Source organism: Phalangium opilio, unplaced genomic scaffold, assembly GCF_054372755.1.
Source record: "Phalangium opilio isolate 3A_F unplaced genomic scaffold, DU_Popi_V2 ptg000031l_1, whole genome shotgun sequence".
In the NCBI taxonomy this organism is placed as follows: domain Eukaryota; kingdom Metazoa; phylum Arthropoda; class Arachnida; order Opiliones; family Phalangiidae; genus Phalangium; species Phalangium opilio.
Window position 1 is genome coordinate 5,722,421 of NW_028324158.1, and position 18,381 is coordinate 5,740,801.

Below are 18,381 nucleotides of genomic sequence, written 5' to 3' on the forward strand. Positions count from 1 at the left end.
AAGACTGTTAATGCCTACCCTCTTTTTTACATCGAAGAGACAGAGACAGCTTGAGAAGAGAGGGATGGAGTGGAAACCCTCATACCTATAACGTTGCGTAGCCCCACCTACGGCACCGAAGTCCTCCCAGCATCCTCAGCGTTTAGGTAGTTTCATACAGTACAGAATCGTAAAGGCCGCCCCTATGTCTCAAAAATAAAAGCTAGTTCTCATACAAATACAATGGCGCTACGCAGCAGCACTTAACAATCACCCACAGAAGGGTATGTACGGGTGCGAGGTACACTGGGAGAGTTTAGGTGCCGCATGTCGCTCATTACCACTTCAACTCCATCTTACCTCATTTCTCCCTGGAGACAGCAGCGCCCTTATACGGAAATTTCGATTCCACCTTTAATCTCCTCGTGTCTTCACCTTTGAAGGGGAAACAATTTTGACCCCCATATGCATTAAAAAAAGGGATATTTTTCGGAAAATCTTCATCGCCAACGCAACGCTGGTCACAGTTAAAGTATTGCTCATAGTAAACTCCTTATATAATGAACTCCTGATTCTACTTCCAAATCGAATTTGATTTTAAAACATTCATCTGACGTTGTTGAAATAGCAGAGAAACCCTTTCAAGTTTTTGATTTAGTTTTTGCGTTGAAATATTTAGGCTCAATTTTCCGCGATTACTCGATAAGTTCGACTTTAAATTATTCAAAATTCGATTCTAATGGAGTGGATCAAACGGAATAAAAGATCAGAAATTTATTGCAAATTAAATAGCGTCTTATAAAGCGCCTGTGTCAAGGGAGTCTTCAACTTTATAATGGAAAAGCGAAGTGAAAACTTATAGAAATTATTGATAAAGTAGCATAGATCTATACTAAGGAAAAAGTCAGTTTAATCTGTCTATGTAGCCAATTGAAACGGAAAACAACTAAAATTGAGGAAGCAATGATGGCGTAGGCGACTTGTGATTCGTCTAAAAATATTCTAATGCCCAGTAATTCGGCGTCTTGTACTTATCGGTGCATATCCCCTGTTTTCATGGCTAGGGTTAAGTTAGCAAGTACTGTGAACCAAGTTAGTAATCATACTTTAAAGTTAAGAATATAGAGGAATATTTTTAGCCACATGGTATGATGAACAGATACGATGTGGCTATTAGTTTGACTTACCCTGTTGTAATCGTCGTCGGCGGTGTGCCATAGTACCGCCTTTGGCAGTATAAAAGTTTTCATTCGTCTTTGAAGTCAAAGCGAATGGGAGAGAATTGTGGTGAAGTGATTTTTTTGCTTCGCATATTTAAGAATTGCTTTTAATTGCACTAGTAAGGCTAAGAATTTAAAGCGCGAGAGATTATTATGGGATTGCCTTAATTTAAATGTTTACAAACCTTTATGTAAATAAACTTTTTATAACGCTTTAATAATTTAGAATTAGCTACAGTTTTACCGCAGTAACTTATTCAGGGGAATTAGTATGGAGCTAGACGTTCCCCCGACTCGGGGACATAACATGTTTGTGCAATTAAAGCCGTACGTTAAAAAACTGTTCAAAACATATGATTTCAATCCCTCTACCTTTGCGAAACTCATTAAACCATCACTGTACATGAGTTGTTGTAAGTCTATCAAAACAAAGCAGATGTTATGATATTATTCTAGCTTATTCACATAGTACGGCAAAGAGAGTTCATTTCGTTTTCGCGTGAAGTGTTTCGTAAACTATTGATCTCTACAGCAATGTTATCATTATCGTCGAAATTCTGGGTAATTTTACCCCCTGTTCTCTGTTTATGTGGAAATATAAGCTCGGCCTTTGGTCTAGTCCTTCAAAAAAAGTACTTGAAGACGGACAACGTCATGGTCATGAGCATGTACAGATGGATCATCGGTGTCCTGTTTTACCAACCCTTTCTGGTACTAACCTCCAATCATGGACGAAACAATACTGTATTGTATTGTTTCGTCCATGCTCCAATGATGGTTCAAAATGGAATAAGTCGCAATTACCCTTCGTGATAGTATGGTTTCTGGGCTGGATATCCTGCTTTTATTCGGAGCAATTTGCCTCGGTTTACATGCCACAGTCCGATGTTGCAGCCATTATGTCTTTAAACGCATTAATAGTAAATATAGTGTCACCAATTGTATCTGAGGAAAAATTTAAACCGACTTCGATATTCGGTTCCATCTTGGGCATCTCCGGCGTATTTATCGTAAGTCAACCTTCGTTCATCTTTGGCAGTAGTAACACGTTAGACCTACGCGGTATTGGTTTTGCCTTATTATCGGCACTATCCTACGCAACGACGTGTATAATTTCCAAGAAGATCCTGAACTTTAACCTCTACGTTTTGAATTGCGTTTTATATCTGTTACTGACTTTGCTTAGCGTTGCCATCGTTGGATTTACTGAAGAAGCGTTTATTTTTAATTGTAATGTTCGGACCTTGATTGTTGTTGTATTATCAGTGTCAATTGCGGGCTCTAATCTGTTTTACAGTTTCTCTTATCGTTTGGGCGAATCCGGAGCTCAAGCGTTGGTCTCCTTAGCTTTCACTCCGATTTCGATTATTTTTGAAATTGCTTTGAATGGATATAGACCTACTTTGTATTCCTTGATTGGTAGCGCCGTTATATTGTCCGGAGTAGCGTGTAGCTTCTTACAGAAGCCAAAATGTCTTCGTGGAGCTAATTATGAGATTCAAAACCGTATAGAGCCTAAACTTGGACAGTTATCACTTAACAGGGTTAAAGCCAACAGTTATGGAAGTACTTCGCATTAAAAGTACAACGAACTATGAAGTTCGTTAGTTCCTCGGAAAATATAAATTAATGAAAACACGTTTAAGTTTTTCAAATATAAAGATTTTATGAACTATAACAAGTCGCATAGCCCGACGCATGCGTCACCCTAATGTCATGCAAAAATAACACCATTATGTCCATACCTACCATCCGAAAACACTTGCTAATTTCAAGTAAAATATTGAATTACGATTGAGTTCATATGCAGTAGACCAAATTTTATTTAATAACGTTTAGTTTTCATAACATTTTTTTGTCATAATAAATTTGTATTACATTTTTGTCTTTATAACATTACAAACAACGCATAAATAGTTAAGTTCTGACCACATGTACTCTAAACTGAAACCTAAAAATAATAAATGAGAAATATTATTAATTTGATTTGTGGGAAGTTATAAAAATGCAGAAGCTTCAATTGAAAATGTTGTTTCTTTTCAATTCGTAACAGTACAGCTTGTAGAATTACTACACTCATGTCTTTCCTAACTCCCTTACGCAATTTAACAGCTATTTATCAATTGCACCGACGCATTATCCCTCCCCACCCATTTTAAAATAATTATTTCAGAAACTTTTTCTCAAATTGATGGATAAACTATTCAGTTTTTCTAAGCCTGGATTATTTAAATTAACTTACGCTGACTGCAACGGGTTTATGGACACCAACGCCCACACTGACACCATGGTGAACAAAAGGGTAAGGTACTGCATGGTGAGGATGGTGGACAAGCCCATGGTGGCCCACTCCCACGTTCACGGAGACGAATCCTTCGCTTCCAACTGTCATCAAGGTCGCAACGACAATAGCAAAGATCTATTTTCGTAAAAAAGTTTAATGTTAGGATGGTAGCTACTAAAATGCCTTGGCCTAAAGTTATTTAAATGTTCTGTTTGAGGCAATACAATTTTTATAAAGATGTAAATAACATATCTAACAAAATATCAAGACCTAATTGAGACAACAATGTAATGGTGGCTTTAACCATTGTCTACACAAGACTCTATTAATATTTAAAAATTATTAAGAAACTTACCATAGCTTTCATGTTGTTTTTAGCGCGGGATATCTTCAATGGAAATTGAAAAATATATTTTTTTAACAGTAACTGTTGAACGATTTGAATTTAAATGTGATATTAGTTTGAATATTCCGAACCTTTATACTGTTAGCTTCTTAAGATATCTCCAATCTTAATAAATTTCCAGGAATCTGAGTGATATCGTCAAGTGGACTCGTACTCTCTTTTAAGCTAGATTCCCACTCGACCGAAAAAACCCGGCGAAAATCACACAGCCAACGGTAGAAATTTTAACTTACGCCGGCGTCCGGCGGTAGACCGTTCACACTACGACTGAATTTTCAGTTTGGTGGTAGATATTTTTGGGTCACGTGACAGATTTGAGTTGTTTCCACAACATCTATTTCACACTCTGAATTGGTATCTTTGTCCCCTAGTCGCTTTGATCGTAAAATAAGGGATATTTTCTAACCTCCTCAGTAAAGTCTTAATTCCTTATTAACATCTTATCTCTTTTTACTTTCGTAAGTTTAATTTTTCTATCTTGGTGGTATGTTTCCAATAAGCCTTGGTCAACCACAAAGAAAATGGCGGCTATCAATCGATCTCGCGTGTGCGTGCGCTCTTTAAATTTATGACGTTGTCAGTGGGATAATTTCATTGGCTGAGACACCGGCGTAACGCCGAACACGACCGAAAAAATAGAACACAACTTACGCCCGACAGAACGGTAATTCCGTCGGGCTCGGCGTAAAGATTTTTCGGTCGAACCCCTTTCTGCCGGGTTTCCGTCGTGTTTTCCGTCGAGTGGGAATCTAGCTTTAGCTCTTTATCAAAGAGATCTAACTGTACATTTGTAATATGGGTATGAAATTTGTCCATGGGAACTTAAATAGATTCTTAAGTACATTATCATTTGTCAGGGTATATTATTTAGTATAATTTAAGCAAAATCGTTTTGGGAAATTTGTTTCCCAAAACCTGATTAATTTTGTTTTGTAACAGTATATTCGTATGTTGTTGCAACAACTACTTAATTCTTTCTTTTTGAGCAATATGATCCGATATTTTTGAAACAATAGCTCAATACACAATTTCATATTGCGACGCAGAACAAATCGATGCGGTAAAGAAACACCTGAAATGGGTGATTATTAAAAATTAGCACTGTTCATTCGATTGAAAATTTTCCTGAATTGCGAGAGTATGATTTAAGAATAATCTTTATAATATTACTATTTAGGCTTGGAAACTAAATCAAACTCTAGATATTAATAATTAAACCTTTGCATTATAGAATATATGATTTAATTTAAGTGCATAACCATTATACGGCTAAAATTGTGATCAATGTAGAAAATAATAATTAGATGGCACAAGTATCAATAATACCATGAATAAAATTCATTTTAATACGTCAAAAGATTTTAGTTTGAGGGGAGGGTGAAAAGGAAAATCAAGTGTTACTGAAATCAAACATGCAGTTTTGGTGGAATTTGGTAACGAATTGTGACTGCATCTAGAAAAATAAACGTGAACCAAACAACTTTCTCAAAAATAGGTAAGATAGGGCTAAGATGCTAGAAAAACCCTCTTCACTCTCTTTTACTTCTATATTGAAACTTCAATTCTTTAACAGCAAGGCCTAACTCTTGACTTTTGATATCCTGTATGATTAGGAATATTCGATTTTTCCCTGTAGTTATTAAGAAATCGGGCAGTTCGTCAGCTTTTATCATATTTTTGAACCGGAATATTTTTATAGTAATATCAGATATCATAATTTTGCAACTATTTTATGTTAAAGGGGTTAACGAAATCGAGCAAACTTCAAGAAGTCCCTGGTTTTTGTATCCAAATAACGTTTTGGAAATTCTAGTTTATGTAGTTATGTAACTAAATGTGAAAAATCTAAATTAATTTTAGAATATTGAACCAAATATTATTTTTGCCTAACCGGGCTCTTTTTGTACACTTCCCAAATTAATTTTTGAATACTTTATCTTACTTAAAGTTTATTGAATAATTAGAGGGTGTTGAGGAAGAATACAGGTTTTTGCATAATGTACGTTATGGAAAAGTGATCCCCTGTTTTAAAAATAGTCTTGATAGTGGTCCTCTGTTTCAAAAATAGTCTAGAAAATGGTCCTATGTTTTAAAAATAGTCTAGAAAGTGGTCCTATGTTTTAAAAATAGTCTAGAAAGTGGTCCTATGTTTTAAAAATAGTCTAGAAAGTGGTCCTATGTTTTAAAAATAGTCTAGAAAGTGGTCCTATGTTTTAAAAATAGTCTAGAAAGTGGTCCTATGTTTTAAAAATAGTCTAGAAAGTGGTCCTATGTTTTAAAAATAGTCTAGAAAGTGGTCCTATGTTTTAAAAATAGTCTAGAAAGTGGTCCTCTGTTTAAAAAATAGTTTGGAAAGTGGTCCTCTGTGCTAAAAATAGTCTAGAAAAAGGTCCTATGTTTTAAAAGTGGTCTGGAAAGCGGTCCTCAGCTTTAAAATAGTCTAGAAAGTGGTCCTCTGTGTTATTTTTTTTCTATTATGTAAGTTTGCATTAAAATAAACGTTTAGACATATTTATATTCTTTTCAAAAAAAACTTTTATTTCAATTTATTTTCTACGTAAAAATTGCAAAATGATGATCAAAGGTGCATTAACGGAAAATAATTTAGACCGCATGAACTCTAAACATGGACCTGAAAAGAAAAATTTAAAAACCAATTATAAACAGAAATATCTTAGAGAAAGAAAAATGGTTACTACTACTATCTACATCACATGTTGTGAAAAGCTCACGAGATTTCACAAAAACCTCTTTTAAAAATTAACTACGGGTAAAGTCACGTGACTTGATCGCTTTACGATATTTGTCATGTGACGAACTTTGACGGAGCTAAGCCTCGCAATTTTGTTAACTCACACCAACGCGCTAGATTACATGGTGGATATCTCCATGGTGGTGGTCATCTGTGTGGTGGACTGTGTGGTGGACATCGACATCTGCGTGGTGAGCATGATGGTAGTAGTGAAAGGGCACTCCAACGTGCACGGATACGAACCCTTCACTTGCAGTCACCATTAAGGTGGCAACAACCAAGGCAAAGATCTGTTTCAAAAAATGAAATATTTTTGTTAGTTTAGTCTATATCACACTATGAATGACTTAGCCTGGTGAAAACTTAATGATTTTTGTAAAATTGCTATGGACTACTATTGTCTACAAGTGGTATACTCCCATTGAACAGAAACTCCATTTGATAGAAATGCCATCAGGACGAATTTTCACAATGGACAGAAATCCCATTAAGATGAACTTTCAAAATTAATTTTTGAACTTCTGTTCGATGGTAATTTAATTTCTATTTATTGGTGAAAGTACCACATTTGTACTTCTGTTCAATGGGAGTAAATTTCTGTTCATTGGGACAATCAAATGGGATTTCTACCATATGAGATTCTGTCCAATGGGAGACGAGACAACATTAAAAATACCTTGCCTTTCTCTAAACCTTGCGTTTGAAAGTCCCTTCTTAACAGATATTTACCCCAAAAATATCCTGATAATTATGTTAGACTCAGTACGTATGAGCTGAATTTATAATTGCTCTGTAAGTAAATAATTTTCCAGAAACCGGAACCATCGCCTACTGCGATCTGAATCTCTTAAGAGTCGAATATGGATGGAAATCGCAGTAGGCCATGGCTATTCTGTTTCGATTAGCAATAGAAACTTTTAAACGTAGATTCCGAGGCACAGCTAAGTCTTCAATTTGTCTCTCCATGACAATCTCAGTACTATAAGCACTCAGGCGGGCCCATACTTATGCATTGTATGGTTATGGTTAGACTTAAGCTTTAGAAGGCTACCCAATCTAAATTCTTTCTATACAAAATGAAAAATGTACATACCATGGCCTTCATCATATTGTTAGTTATTTGGTTAGCAATAGTTCAAAAGAAAAAAGAACTGATCAATGTATTGATTCCGAATGCGACTTTGGTCTGCAAATTCCTGCTTTTTATAGGCCTACTATTTTTCGACGATCTCTCTTAAACTTTAATCTCGTTAACGAAATCAAGGGGGCTTGTATTCGATTTAATTCTTAGTACGCCATTTAAATTGAGTACCAATTAATAATTATCATCAAACAGGAGTGCTTAAAAAGATGATAATTGAAGAGAATTAGTCATACATTTAGTGAATCTTTAGATTTCAACTAAGCATCCTTGAAATTTTAATTGTAACTTCATCAAAGATTGTTAAGTAGATATCAGGAAAGAACATTTTTTGACCCAATAGAAGATGCAAGGAAATCGCTATAATATCAAAGGTTGTAATTGACTCTCAAATTTCTTTAAGATGCACCAAGGTTTTGTAAAAAGATGTTGGGAAATCCACTCACTCGCTAACTGTATCTGTAAAACCAGAAGGGGATAATAGAAGAAGGATACCACTCTGTATCCTCTTAATGCTTTAGTTATGTAACGTCATTCTTCCCAGGCTCACCCTTTTAGTTTGCTTTCCCGCTCATCAAACTACAAATGGGCATCGTGCCGTAAGGTGAATTCTATAGCTGTTTGGCACTAAATGCCCAGAAATCATCCCACAAACCTCGTCTTGGGGTGGGACAAAAATCCACAAGCGCGTCTTGCCAAATATTTAAACGCTAATAGAGTAATGATGATAGAACTATTTATCATGTATGTGATTCGGTTTAGTAACCTTGCTCTAAATGCTCTGATGTTGGGAAGAGTGACGTTACACTTACCCCGCGTTGTGGTACACTTCATTCGAAGAGAAGTATTATATACTTCTGGTAAAACCCATTGATACACGATGAATACTATACCCTCTCACGTACTCTTTCGAAAATAATACAAAATTTCATGATAAATTCATTTGGGCAACTGAATTTTTTTGTTGTAAAAAAAACAAAAAAAACGCGGTTAAGTAATTTTTTAAAATAATTTATATTCTGTAATCATGTCTTTAAACTGAATAATTTTAATATCTGGAACTTCAGTCATTCTATTTGGTTCACTTATCTTTTACTTTTTCTAGTCTTTGTCCACAAAGACAGTTTTTATTAGTTTTTGTAAGGAAGTCGATATTGTCACATTGGAAGGGGGTGTTCCATTTTAGGACTGATTGTCCCATTGTTAGGACTGAAGTAGACCTTCTCTAAAACCCATTTTGCTGGAAAAGTATGCGTCGTAGCAGTCTGAAAATGGGTGCATTGATCGGCAATACTTCAAACTTTATGTATTGGTCTGCGGGTTCAATCCAGTAACTTATTTGGTGCTGAAATATCTGGCTTTCCAAAAATTTTCAAAAAGTCTTCCATGATAGGACTACTGACCATATACGTAAAATTTTGAATATTAGGAAAATATTCATTCAATCTTTTGATCCTTGGCGGGTTTGATATACCTAAGTGGACTTTTTCAACGCGAGTAGCAAACTCCTTTTTAGCCATATCGTAGTATACGATAGGCTCTTAGTTTGACCCGAGCCGTCGTAGTAGTGACCGGGGTTGTCGCTTCGTTATCGTCAGATTTTAGCTTAAAAGGAACTTTATATTACCACAACCCACCCATAGGGGTTACTGGGCTCGGTTAGAGATTTAATTATAATTAAAATTTTTTCAGGTCAGACCCGGGAATCGAACCCGGGTCTCTGGCGTGGTAGACAAACGTTCTAACCACTAAACCATAGAGACTTGATAGAAACTCCGAGTTTTTTATTATTTATTTTTATCTCTAAAATGTCGGGGTGATGTGGGGTGGGGTACCTCTTAATCTGTGGGGTCGGAAACTTTTGAATTTTTATCTGTGGGGTCGGATACTTATGAATTTGTATGTTTGGGGTTTTTATATTTATTTTCTTTTTATGTATGTGCTAATTAAATAGATAACGATTTTCCCCGTTTCCTCCTCATGTGTTTCGTTCTCGTTCGGTAGCTATCGTCATCTATGTTATGTTTGACTGGAACGTTTTGGCGGTTAATTCAAATGTGGGTTTAGATAGAGCTAACATAGTGTTAAATGAGCGTTATGGGTTTGATCATTTTAGCATTGCTAAAGGTAATTCGAGGGGATAATCACTAAAATGCGTAATCACTATAACTAAACTTTCTCTTTCAAAAGTTTCTGGGCATAAGCCCTTGTTAGAAATTTATAAGATGCGATAAGTGTGCATCGGCATAAGTCTATGTTGTAAACTCATCGAGGGGATTATCACTAAAAACTATCTGTTCTTCGATTCGCCGGAATAATAGAATTACAGCATAAGTAAATTTATACGGTTATAATTTAATCACTGTTTAGAGTGGGGAATCGAGGGGCTATTCACTCTGATTTTATGCACGGTAAATCATTTAAGCATTGTAAAAGATAGCGCTATTCACTCATTAGGGTAAGGTATAGAGGGGTTATCCACTCATTAGGGTAGGGTATAGAGGGGCTATTCACTCGTACGATATGGCTACTATTACGAGCCCTTGGGCCGTCTTGTTACATAATATAAACATAGTAGTCTAAAGCAGAGTGTAGTCGCGTGGTCGCAAACGAGTGTCATTCCACGGACCATAAGTTGTTAAGAGATTTTCATGGGAAAGGAGCCACGTGCCGTTGTTAGCGTTAACACGGCAAGTATACTGCCACGGCGTCGGCCGCAAATAAATGGTCTAAAACCCCGCAGACCTAACAAAGGGGGTTTCCTATATATAAGCTAGGTTATGTTATTGGAGGAGTCAAGGGTTTCGGTGTAGGGACGTACGCCATAGCGGCTAACCCATAATCCGCGACACCCTTCGCGCTTTTAAAAGCTGTGTTAGACCATCTCCCCTCTACTAGAGTGATTATTCAACGACAGAGAGTGGAAGCTATAGAGAAAAGCGTGGCTAATTTAAAACGCAGTATCCGGAACTCAAATAGAAAATGTTCTAGACGATGTCCCTCTTTTTCCCTACTGCGTTATAGTTATGAATGTATTCCATTCACCCATGAAGCTAATGTTGCGTTGCTTTCGCTTCTTGGTGGATTAGCAGGAAAGCGGCCCGGCTTTTCAGGATTATTTTATTTTTTTACTTTTCTGGTCGCCATTTTAAAATATGGCGGCCCATACAACCCTAAAAGCTTACATGAATAAATCTTATGCTTTTACTATGGGAAGCTAACCCTAAAAAGTGCGATGGTTTTTTTTCGTTTAACATTACAAACGGGTGTCAGGTTTTATCTACAAGGGCCTACCAATCCTGTAGAATAAAGCGATTCTATAAAGTAATGCGAACCCGTATACGAAATATTAATTAAATCTTTTGAAAGATACGGATATTACTCCGTAAGAAACGTTTAGCTACATTTCAGGTCGCCATTTTTCAAAATGGCCGCGGATTGGAAAAATATTTCCTAGATCGTACCTACTATGTAAGATCAGGGATAGATTTTAGAAGCTGGAATGGAGAACGGTTAGTATTTACTTCAGTCCGACTCATAGCCCAGTATAGAGCCCTCCCTCCAACACGGAACGGAAATTTTGGCTCACTTAAACTACGTTTTGATGACGTTGCTGACGGGGACGGCGAAAAATACGTAATTCCTTTTTACCTCTGTCGCTATGACTCGATTTGCGCCTCTTCGTTCATACCCCCCCTCCCCGTCCCGGGGAAGAGGGTCCGGGACTTTGACGCGCGCCCAGATTACCCTGTTCTCCATTCCTACTTCTAAAATTAAATCTAACCCTGCATTTTGCACTGTCTGCAGCTTAACATTATTGGATTGAATGCATAAATTCTTGATGTAATAAATAGCTGATAGCTCGGTAGTAGGGGAGTAGTTATGAATATGTTTCTATTGAAAATTTTCTCTTCCCCGACTTTTTGGGGATGTCCGCTTAAGCGATGACTCTTCCTAATTGAAGTCCAACCACTTTTAGCCGACTTCCGCCTAGTTTCATACGACCGACTCTCTGATACAGTGATCCAATCGCTCTTCGAAACTTATGGGATTCAAAATGTACTCAAAACGGTGATAAACTGGAACCAATTGCCACTTAAATGGAACCGTTTGCTGTCGTGTGCTCTAGAAAATATCGAAATATTAATCCCATGACATAATTCCTCTGTCTATTAACCCTACGTAAAATGCTGACTGACGACGGTCTAGAAATGTTTAATTGGACACAATTTTAGGTTTGAAAGTAGTTTTAATCCCAACTCCTTGTCGTTGAGTTGTACTGTACATACCAAAGTGGTTTGTTTGGCTGCATGTGTGTTATTTATGAACAATCAAAATTCATTACCAAATTTCACCAAACCGCATATTTGTTATCAGTAACACTGGGACAAGGTTCATTAGAAGTAGATGGTAATTAAGTTCCTCTAGGTTAGGCCAGCGAATCCCTAACCATTAAGCCTGTTAAGAATGTCGTATTCTAGACCAGTAACATTTTAGCTTTATGAATAAACCCTAATTAATCAACCGAAATTTTTTCTAACTCTTGAAATTCGGTTGTAATTTTGTCCTTAAACTTAAAAGTTCAAGGACTTTAAATAATTTTTCCCAGTAAATTCGTGAAAGTACAGGGAGAATTTATTAGAATTCAACTAACTTTCTGTTCATATCAACTTCAATACCTTAAGAAGGACAACTGTAAACATCAACCTTCCACTCTGACCAGCTAAGAATGTTTTTGCATAAATGCGAAAATATGCCTTTATTTTTAAAATGATAAAGGCATTTCAAACCAAACAATAATACCTAAACCAAGAAGAGCTATCTAGTTTACTAGGGAGAAGTTATAAGATGCCTAAGTATTCGCACGCCATAGTCCCGGTCCCCATTTCAAAATACAAGGGCGGACATAAAAGGAGGCCGGGCTATTTCGCCTCTCCACAGTCGGAAAATATGTCATTTGCGTCGTGCTGACGTGAGTTTTCAAGAACTAATGAGATGCTGGTTGTAATTTACAGGCGGGGATTAACTCCGGACCTACGTTTGGACTGGAGATAAAGCTAGAAATGTGGTGAATTTATACCTTCTCCCTAGTAAACTAGATATCACTTCTTGCCTAAACATAATGTTTGAAATTCTGAGTTAACCAAAATGCAGTTTTTTTTGAGTCGTGCAACTCTAAAACTACATGGCTATTAAACTAAATTGCTCATAGACCAATTTACCACTAATAACGTTTGAAAAGTCCGAATTTAATAGCAAAATGAATTTATAAAGAAGAAATATAAATTATGTCTATGCCTTGAAATGGTGGCCTTTAAAATTATCCCGCCTAATGGATAACTAAAGACCAAGTTTAAACTTAAATAATAAAATAAAACTGGTTCCATCCTTCACAGCAAAAGTTTGAATGAGAGAAAAGTTGAAAACCCATCAGACAATTGTTCCCATTTTCTAAATTTACGAATTCTCACACTTTTCCGCCACACCGGAGTTGCGTATGCGAAACAGTCACACCTTCCGAATAAGATTCGCATTAAAGCAGTCGTAATAATACATTTAATAGAAGTAAAATCTTGGACAAATAATCATGGAAAAGAAACGGATATTTGTTGGTTGATTGCCGTAGATTTAGTACCAAATAGTTATAGAATTCACCATACGGTGAGATGCTCATCTGAAATTTGATGAGTAATTGAGTAGGAGAGCAAACAAAAAGGGTGAGCCTGGGAAGAATCATGTTACATAACTGAAGTATTAAGAGGATAGAGTGTCATCCTTCTTCTATTATCCCCATCTGGCAGTATTTAGATGAACGCGCCTGTTTTTGCTCTCAAACTGTGGGCCAGTTCTAGGTCGAATATTCGATTGTTGCATTCAATTCCATTATGACTTTTCCTAGTTAAAAACTAACTTGGAACTGTTACTTTAGGCCCTGCTTTAGGCCTAATTCAAAGGCTAAAACGTTAATCTTTTTTATCCTATTTTTTCCAACTTCTTTTTTATCGCAATGGCGTTGGCGGGATATGGTTGCTAGTCGGGGGTCCTAATTGCCCAAATCTGCTTGACCACTGGACTGAAACGGCGCGGAGATGGAGGCAGCCCGCTTCTTTTTTTGCTACGTCGGCTTTTTGGTCTTTGATGTTTTCTGACCCCCCTTTATCAGCCATTTTTTATACCCCCTTCTCCCCAGGACCATCACTCTACTCGAAATATAATAAACAGTGACGTTGTTGATAATGCCAACATTTAAGCTACCTGCGGAGTATATCAGTTGTTAGAATATGTCGTTAATAGAAATTTACTCTTTGGGTATCTTCTTATTTGGACGAATGGAGGGAATGGTAACTCCTGCATGGGTTTCTTATAAGGGGTGGAAGAGGTGTGTTGGTCTTTACCATGGGTGGTAAAAAGGTCTTGTTCGAATTTAAGGCAATAGAATAACCAGTTATGATTTAATTTACGTGCAGGCCATCTTTCAGGGCGTTTCATTGTAGACGCATTTTACCTTTCAGGGTGTTTCATTGTAGACGCATTTTACCTTTCAGGGTGTTTCATTGTAGACGCATTTTACCTTTCAGGGTGTTTTATTGTAGACGCATTTTACCTTTCAGGGTGTTTCCTTGTAGACGCATTTTACCTTTCAGGGTGTTTCCTCGTAGACGCATTTTACCTTTCAGGGTGTTTCATCGTAGACGCATTTTACCTTTCAGGGTGTTTCATCGTAGACGCATTTTACCTTTCAGGGTGTTTCATCGTAGACGCATTTTACCTTTCAGGGTGTTTCATCGTAGACGCATTTTACCTTTCAGGGTGTTTCATCGTAGACGCATTTTACCTTTCAGGGTGTTTCATCGTAGACGCATTTTACCTTTCAGGGTGTTTCCTTGTAGACGCATTTTACCTTTCAGGGTGTTTCATTGTAGACGCATTTTACCTTTCAGGGTGTTTCATTGTAGACGCATTTTACCTTTCAGGGTGTTTCATAGTAGACGCATTTTACCTTTCAGGGTGTTTCATCGTAGACGCATTTTACCTTTCAGGGTGTTTCATCGTAGACGCATTTTACCTTTCAGGGTGCTTCATCATAGACGCATTTTACCTTTCAGGGTGTTTCATTGTAGACGCATTTTACCTTTCAGGGTGTTTCATTGTCGACACGGGTTACCTCTCAGGGTGTTTCAAAACATTGTCAACACAGGTTATCTTTCAGGTTGTTTCAAAACATTGTCAACACAGGTTATCTTTCAGGTTATTTCATTATCCACGATGGTTATTATTCAGGGTGTTGGAACAGTTGCTTTAATTGCACAACAATCCAATGAGAGTATATTGTTCGAGTAAAATAAGGTTAGGTGTGAACACTGCCAAAATATGGGGCGAGGTGTTAAAATATTTGCCAGCAGTAGGAAGCGTATCAAAACTCCGTAGGGCAATTGCCCCCTTAAATATTTTTGCCCCATAAAAATGTCTGGAACCGTAATTAGGTTCGAAAATATAAATATATACAGGGCTTTGAGTCTCCGCCACGATGAAGAAGCGACAACTTACTTTCGCTAACTTCCACAAAAAGCGTTTTCGTAGAAAGCTGTTCATAAAAAATAACGAAATAGCCATTTTTTGATGAGTAGGGGATTTTACCGAACGGGCAATTTGAGTAAAAGTAGAAGTGAAGGAACGTGAAGTACGAAACTGCGACTGCTCTAAAAGTTTCGAATAATTTCTGATTCTAATATTAAGGAAGTCTAGTGAAGAAGTCTTTGGTTTAATCTACGTTGTTTAATAGCCAAAGGAAATACAGACTCACATGGGCAGGAAAAAGGTTAGAGCTGGCAAAGAAGACCGCGTCGTTTTTGAAACGTTTAAAAGACAATAATTTGAACGATTTTTTATTTTTTTTTTTTTTATATTTGAACACTTTCTGTCGGTCTTCTTTCAAGTTCAGCCGGACAATAGTGAGCTCACTGAGTGGCCCCGCTATGGGAAGTTTTTTATGCAACATTTTACCTGGCTTCTGCGTATACCTTTGTTAGTTGTTACCTCTCCGAGTGACGTATGTCACGGAGAGGTTCTAAATTCGACGTGTCTGTCTGTCTGTCTGTCTGTCTGTCTGTCTGTCTGTCTGTCTGTCTGTCTGTCTGTCCGTTGTTATACCCACGTGACCGCGTTCGCAGTTTGCAGATCGGAGCAAACGTGTATTCAATTTCCAGACCGCATTTACAGTCCCGGAAATTGTATTCCACTTACAGGCTATAACTCCATTGTCTGTCTAACAACTGTTCATTTGTCCACCCCACATGGACACCAGTCTGAACTTTCTAGCTTCTAAACACCACCATCTTCTAGTCTTTCGCCCATTCCACATGGACACCAGTCTGTACACCTGGCTTCTAACACCACTATCTTCTGGTCTTTGTTTTTGTCCATCCCACATGGACACCAGTCTGTACACCTGGTTTCTAACACAACCATCTTCTGGTCTTTGTTTTTGTCCATCCCACATGGACACCAGTCTGTACACCTGGCTTCTAACACCACCAACATCCTTAAGGTTAAGACATACGCGGCGATCGGCTAGGGTTACGAGAAACGTCTAGCCTTCCAATGGAGGGGTCTTCCTCCAAGGTTCACGCAATTGCGATGTTCTTATCTACAGCCGCGATTCGAATCCCTTATATACTACCTATTTGAGTAAGTCGAAGCAACCGGCGTATGCTTCATTTCAAACGCCAATATTAGTCAAGTCTCTCTAGAATGTTTAATTGTTCTATATCAAAACGATGTAACGTTCAATAAGGCAAACAACTGACGAAGAAAATATTTAATATTAATTATATTTATTTTAATATTTAAGATAATCTTGTTTCTCATCTCAAAATTAATACGGAAAGAGTTAAAAAGCAGCTTATTTTTTTGTCTGTGTGTGTCCGTCCGTTGTTACACTAGTGCGTCGCGTTAGCAGTTAGCCTTGTGTTGATGTGTTAAGAAATCATACAGAACCTTAATATTCCCTTTTTACATAATATAAAGTGAATATGTGGAAGTATTTTTCGTAATTATGATGCATTTAGTAGTTTTGTAGCTTTAAAGCTCTGTTTCATTTTGATATTCCAAAGATTTTTTTTAATATTGTTATTTGAAATGGCTGTTTATATATTACTTAAGCTATACGACATCTGTATATAGAATAATCCTTGGTTTAGTGACTTCATGAAGAAACCTAAGACCTAGACTCCGGCGGGTAAAACAAGTATTATCCGCAATAGGCTTAGTGAAACAAAGTGTAAATTATTGAGGCCTGAAGTGAAGTAAACTTTTGGCTTTGATTTTCGTGTCTGAAATGAAGAGACATTAACGGTTCAGAGTGAGCCGAAAGTTAAATACACTCTTAAATAATCAGGTAAAGATTTTATAATAGAAGAAAAGATCATGGTGGCAATTAGATTAGTAAAAGGGCTAGTGGTAAACGAGTAGCTACAGACTTTTTATTCTCTTTACGGTGCGCTATGACTATTAGTGCGTCTGGGTATAATTTAGCTTTGGTGTTATTTAACGTTAACATTCGTGTTGGCAAACTAAGAATATTGTTGAGGTGAGACGAGACGATTGTGTTTACACTGAAAACCAGTTGTGAATGTAGCTACCAGAATATAGGGTAAACAGCTGAAGCGTAGACTTCATTTCCTGTTCTTTTCCCCATTGACTGATTTCCATGTGTCCAAGATTTATCCTTATTGGATGTAAAATGTCGTCTACTTTACTGTTTGCTATGTTTGGAATACTACTTCAATATTTCGTAAATTTTTACTTCAAAAAAGTGAAATAACTCCATATCTGGGTAAATAAGTTTGTAGTAGTAGACCTCTTGACTCGGAGAGGTAATATTTTGGTTTTCCCAACTTGTTTTTGGATTTAAACAAGTAGTTACGTGTAAGTTAGCGGATCAAAATATTTACTTACTTCTGTTTGGGTAGCGCTGTTTACATTTGCCATAAAAACGCCTAACTGAGCTGAGGTGTAAAGCACATCATGTTTCATACATATTGTTTGTTGTCATAAAAGGTTCTGCTCAAAATCAATGCATCGCCTTCCAGTTACTGCCGAATTTTTTGTAAAATATTGTAAAATTGTCACTGTAGATATGGTGCAAGGGGAACATCAGATTTTGATGTCAATCAATGCAGTTGAGGTTGCCATTTGAAACTATAATGAACTGTATATAGTTAAGGGTTTTCGAGGAAACATAATGCGATTCAACTACATCGTGGTATACATTTTATTTATGGTTAATAAACTTAATGTAGTTCAATGAGAGCAGAGGCAAACCTTGCCAAGACAATTTAACAAACAAATTAATTAAACTGCAATAATTCTTAATTAGAAATTAGTTGAATGTTTACGAAACAGAACTGGAAAGTATATTCGAGCCGGCATTCTCCAATATGCCTAAAAATTGCAACTAAAAACTGCTCTTTAGCTCCAGCGTGTAGAGACGCAATATGTGTTTACAAAATTGCAGCTAGAAATTTGCGACGAAACCATGTGTTTACTAATTACTTTTCTTGCAACCATTTCTTCAAAGTGGCCACCAATTAAAGTAAC

At 36.9% G+C, this 18,381-nt stretch overlaps 2 long non-coding RNA genes across 2 annotated transcripts; both read right to left on the reverse strand.

Annotated features, from left to right (window-relative positions):
• Positions 1–2,998: 2,998 nt before the first annotated feature.
• On the reverse strand, positions 2,999–3,986 carry LOC149690193 (uncharacterized). Its single transcript, XR_016383657.1, has 3 exons — positions 3,839–3,986; positions 3,442–3,618; positions 2,999–3,150 (listed from the first exon to the last, which is right to left on the reverse strand). It is a non-coding gene; the product is annotated as an uncharacterized LOC149690193 (long non-coding RNA).
• Positions 3,987–6,409: 2,423 nt separating this feature from the next.
• LOC149690194 (uncharacterized) lies at positions 6,410–7,893 on the reverse strand. Its single transcript, XR_016383658.1, has 3 exons — positions 7,735–7,893; positions 6,746–6,931; positions 6,410–6,521 (listed from the first exon to the last, which is right to left on the reverse strand). It is a non-coding gene; the product is annotated as an uncharacterized LOC149690194 (long non-coding RNA).
• Positions 7,894–18,381: the final 10,488 nt, after the last annotated feature.